The following is a 5,851-nucleotide window of genomic DNA, read 5'->3' on the forward strand; positions in this document are numbered from 1 at the left end:
GCTCTGGAATTTGAGTACAACATTCCTAGGAGTTTTCCTTTTGAAATCTCTTTCAAGAGGTGATCGGTGGATTCTTTCAGTACCTATTTTACCCTCTGGTTCTAAAACATCCGTTTTCCTCAATCAATCTTGGAAGATGATGTTTAGGTTCTTTTTTTGATCATGACTTCCAGGTAATCCAATAATTTTTAAATTGTCTCTCCTGGATCTGTTTTCCAGGTCAGTAGTTTTTCCAATGAGGTATTTCACATTGTCTTCTATTTTTTCCATTCTTTTGGTTTTGTTTTATAATTTCTTGATTTTTCATGAAGTCATTAGCTTCCATCTGCTCCATTCCAATTTTTAAGGAATTATTTTCTTCAGTGGACTTTTGGACTTTTTCATTTGGCTAATTCTGCTTGTTAAGGCATTCTCCTCTTCATTGGCTGTTTGGATCTTTTTTGCCATATAGGTTTGTCAACTTTTTAAGATATTATTTTCTTCAGTTTTTTAGGGGTCCTTTTTAAGCAGGCAGTTGATTCGTTTTTCACTATTTTCTTACATTACTCTCATTTCTCTTCCCAATTTTTCCTTTACTTCTCTTACTTGATTTTAAAAATCCTTTTTGAGCTCTTCCATAACCTGAGACCAATTCGTATTTTTCTTGGAGGTTTTAGATGTAGGAGCTTTGACTTGTTGTCTTCTGGCTGTATGTTTTGATCTTCCTTGTCACCAAAGTAAGATTCTATAGTTTTTTTTTCTTCTTGTTTTTACTCATTTCCCCAGCCAATTATTTTACTTTTGAGCTCTTTGTCAAGGTAGTTCTCTGCTTCCAGTGGGGGGAGGTGTGCTGTCAGATGCTTGATCCTCCCACAATCTGTGAGCCTAAAGCTCCAGAAACAGCTGCTGCCACAGCTGAAGGCTCCTCCTCCACTACCCTGTGGCTGGGGCCAAACCACTCTGCTCTCTCACACAGGTCCAATAGGTTTTTTTCACTGACCTTACAATTGGTTCTCAGCATTTTGGAGTCAAGAAGTCTGGACACAGCCACAGGTGTCAGTGATTCATTCTCCTGAGTCCTGCTCAGATATGGTCTGTGCTGCACTCTGCTTCCAGCCTAGTGTGATTGATGCTTCCTGGAGACTTTTTAGGGTGTGTTGGGCTGAAGATTTCTTCACTCCAGCATTCTGTGGGTTCTGAAGCTCCAGAATTTGTTTATAGTCATTTTTTACAGGTATTTGGTTGGGTTTGGGGGGAGAACTCTAGGAAGTCTCTGCTTTTATTCCACCATCTTGGCTCTGCCCCTGAGCATAAAGTTTTAAATGCATAAAATAAAATATGTAAGAACACAAAGGAAGCAAATTATATTGAAATACAGTTATCAAAATATTTTATAAAAGTGCATGACTCCAGGTTTATGAGCAATTGATCTTTTGAGAATACTTTGTTTTAATGAAATATGCTATTATTTTTACTATCCATCAAGTACTTCTTGTGTAGTTGAATTTATATGGCATTAAATCTACAAGTAAATTATCATCATAATTTTTGTTATATTTACATAGGCAAAACAAGAAAATGGATAGTCCTTCAGTACTTAGGTCATCCTTGCTTTTTATAGGATGTTTTATATTGGAATTTACATAATGTCTTTGTAGATTGACTAATAGATGTTTTATTCATTTTTTAGTTTTGCTGAATGAGAGTTTACTTTCTATCACTGCCTCCTATATTAATTTTTTTACGTACAATTGCTAATGATTTTAAATGATTTATTTGTATCCTACTACTTGACTTGAAATTATTATTTTTCTCAATTAGGTTCTTTCTTCATTATCTCTGGTACTTTCCAAGTAAGTCATTATGCCATCTTCAACTTGGTAAACTATGTTCCCCATTTGCCACAAGATCCTTTTATGTCCTTTGATAATTCCTCTTTACCTTTCTTTAATCCATCAAACCAATATCTTTTTTAAAAGCCTACTGAACATAAGAGAATTTATTTAATTATTTAGCCTTTTCTTGATTATTGTATTTATTTACCATTCTTATGTTTCTCTTATCTAAAGTATTTCCAAAGAAAAAATACTCTGCTTTCTGTGGTTTCTTCTCCTGGAGTACCTTAACTGCCTTTTTTTTTTGTTAAAACTCTATCTTTTTGTATCCATAATAAGTGTTTATTTTTTTTAATAGCTCATTTCAATCTTTTTCTTAGATTTTGTGTGGATCTGTGGTAATCTTGGACAAATCAATGTTCCTTTGTAGTTAAAAGCCTTTTTCCTTTTGGAAATTTAGCAAATTTTGTTCCTAGGTATTGAAATTTTGAAATATAATTATGACATGCCAGGCATGTACTTTTTCTCTGTTAACAATACATGGATTTAGTCAATCAGTGTTTTATCATCTGCATTCAAAATTTTGGGGATGTTTTCTTCCACTATTTTCTGTAATGTTTTAATTAGGTTTTAAAATTTTTATCATTTTTTTTCCTGGAAGATCAGTGATCAATAGCTTATCTCTGTATAAATTATCTATCAGTTATTCTTTATTCAAAGTCATTCGTTTTTGCTTGATTGTAATTTATGTATTATCTTAAAGTCTTTCTCTTTTGTCAAATTTTCTTTCACTATTGTGTTTTAAAATTCCAAGTGAATAATTCTCTTTTTCAGAGGCCATACTACTTTTTAAAAGATTTCCACCATGTGTTTTGTTACTTGCCCTTTAGTTTCTTATTTATTTCTGCAATAAGAACTCTGATTTCTGAATTAGTTTCAATCATCATTATCATCATCATCATATCTAACATTAATATAATACCTACTGTTTGCCAGGTACTGTGCTGAGAACTTTATACATGTTATCTCATTTGATTCTCACAACAACCTTGGGAGGTAGATGCTTTTATTACCCATATTTTGCAAATGGGGAAACTGAGGCAAACAGTGATTAAATGACTGCCCAAGGCCACATAGCTAGTAAATGTGTGAGGCAAGATTTGAAACCAAGTCACCCTGATTCATACCTACCTGCCCTAATATATACTTAGAATAATAGATCATAGAATCATAAGGCATCGTAGAGTTCATGTATTCCATTCCCCTCCTTTTATAGATGATAAAACTGATGCTGAAAGTGGTGAAATGTCTTTCCCATAGTCACACAACTTCTTTTCTTCTCTGCATTGACCCTGGAGGCTAACTATTCTCAGCATCCTCAAGTTCTGGGGTGGGAAGCCCCACCTGTGTCATTGTCCAAGAGAAAACTCAATGTGGAAGAAGACAAACTACCACTAAGTTCAGAAATCCCCTTTCTCTTGAGTGTAGATGCCCCTTCCCCTGTAGCTTGGAGCTCTCCTGACTTCAAATCCCTTCATCCATGCCATAAACTAGTTCATGTGATATCTTTTCGTCAATATGACTGTGAAAAGTATTTTCTAACTTTTATGAGGTAAAAGAATTTTAGTCATGAGTTACTACCATGAGGGGACCAGGTAGGGTTACTATAGATAAATCTTGACACATGAGGCTATGAGGTTGTTTGCTCATGCTCTAACTATAGTACAGGACTATCTAAGGTTAGAAAAGTAGATAGGAAATTCCAATATTGTAGGTCTTTTGTTGGTTTTCAATATATTACCTTTTATATTGTTTCTATTTCCTTATCTTGTTAAATTATCTTTAGCTATTATAAATTTATGCATATTTCATTCTTTTGTAATTGTTGGTTTGGGGAAACTACAATAAAAAGAGCTACTTTGTCATACTGCTTTCATGTGATCTGTCTTACTACTTTTTAATAACACCTTTTGCAATATTTTTGATGTCTTCTAGTTTTTGGACAGGTTTTTAGACAGATCCATGTACACTACATATAACAATTTACAGTTTAGATAATTTGTAATTAATTTTCTTGACCGAGTTATTTGTTATCGCTAGGAGTCATTGGCAATGATTATTCATTCAAAAGATGAAATTAATAAGGAAATCTCTTGCTTTTCTTAGTTAAATTTTACATTAATTAGAACTTCTCAAACCAAAATGAAAACTCTGACAGTTTTTGTAGTCATTTATTTTTCAACATTATCTTTAATTTCTTGAAGCATAGCATAGTGATGAGAGAGGGGCAGCCTTAGAGGTCAGAGAAGCTTTGTGTGAAGGCTGACTTTGACATATACAAGTTGGACACCTCTAAGCCACTCATTTAAACTCTCGTTGTCCAGCTGTCTCCCCAAAACAGATGTCTTTGTCAAGCTGCAGCTGTCGGAAGAATTTCCATGCTATCGGTTCCTTAAACCAATGAAATCACAGATCTAGCTTCAGAAAGTAAAGAGTAAAAAATAAACAAAACTTTAACATATACTATTATCTCCATTTGAAGCTCTAGAATATAGCAGTCTATAAATAAATGCCAATATTTGCATTTGACCTAGACAAATATTAAACTGGTATTGTTTTTTTTCTAGCTTTTGTCAATTTGCTGTATGTTTCCCCATATAGAGTCTGATATTCTCATACACTGTATTTATATAGTAAAGACTAACATTTTGAGCCCAAGTCTCTTCTAACCCCAGATTAGTCTGGTTGTTTAAGTTGGGTATTTGAGCTATGTTGCCCATAGCTATATGTAACAAGAGGGCTCCATGTGAAATGCATTGCCAGAAATTCTTCCTTCATGTAGATTTTGTGTACACTCATAGAGCCATGTAATCGTCAATTCAGTGAAGAATTCAAACATCTTTTTCACCGTGGCTTCCACCTTGTAGATAATGCTGCTTTCCATATTCATTTGCCCATTTTGCCCTCCTTGCATGTTTATGGAATTGTAGGTGTCCTACTCTTAAAAATAATTTGACAGGCTGTGCTATCATAAAGAGCATTAGTAAAAGGCTACACAAACTTCTTGAATAGAGTAATTGATTTATGTTCCCGACCATGATATACATCTGCATTGATATCAATTTGTTTTCATTAGCTAAGACAATTAAAATCAAGAACTAAGTTATTTTAAGCAAACAGCTTCATTTTAAATTCATTTATTTCTGCTTTGCATGTAGCACAGCTGCATTATAATGTGATCAAGCACAATAAAATGTGCTCTATTGTTTATGGATGGAAGAATTTTACAATTCAGGTAGATGTACAATTGTACCTGAAGTGTTTTGAAAGTAAATGTATATGATATTTTGTTCTCTTCCAAAAACAAGTTCTACTCAAACTAGTAAAAGTATAGGTTTTCTATCTTTTCTTAGATTAGCTTTGATTAATATACATGTATATATACATATATTCATACATACGTGCTTGTGTATGTATGTGTGTGTGTATGTGTGTGTTGCTAAGACTGGTCCCAAAGAAGAGATATGAGAATATAGTTCCTCCCATCATTATTCAGCTTTTTGAATTAAAAAAAGAATTCTCCTCTTTATATTTCCCTCTGTGTAACACAGATCCATTTTTATCATGCTTGACATTTGTTTTCTAGGGGACTTTTAAGAGATTCAACCACATATCTAATGATTTCCTTGAAAACTTTACTCTGATAGGCATCTCGCTAAGAGTGACATCTTAAATTTCGTGAGTGAAAGTATTCTAAGACTATGGAATTCTCTGACCATACTTGCAAAATAAGAGTTTCATTCACTCATTCATTTTTGTTTTTTTCTTTAGTTATGAACCTTCAGTCCTTTGCAATATGTGATCCAGTGACAGTAGTGGGAATAACAGTGATAGATGCTTTTTACATGATATTTTAAAGTTTGTAAAATGTTTTCATTGATTAATTTATTTGATCCTCACCATTATCTTATTGAATACATGTGATTATAATTGCTATTTTACAGATCAAGAGACAGAGACCCAAATAGGTTGACTTG

General features: G+C 33.3%; 1 protein-coding gene across 2 annotated transcripts in view; it reads left to right on the forward strand.

Annotated features, from left to right (window-relative positions):
• The window catches only part of PACRG (parkin coregulated), a 583,000-nt gene that overhangs the window by 192,474 nt on the left and 384,675 nt on the right, over positions 1-5,851 (forward strand). The window lies entirely within an intron of this gene.

This window comes from Notamacropus eugenii, chromosome 2 (genome assembly GCF_028372415.1).
Source record: "Notamacropus eugenii isolate mMacEug1 chromosome 2, mMacEug1.pri_v2, whole genome shotgun sequence".
In the NCBI taxonomy this organism is placed as follows: Eukaryota; Metazoa; Chordata; class Mammalia; order Diprotodontia; family Macropodidae; genus Notamacropus; species Notamacropus eugenii.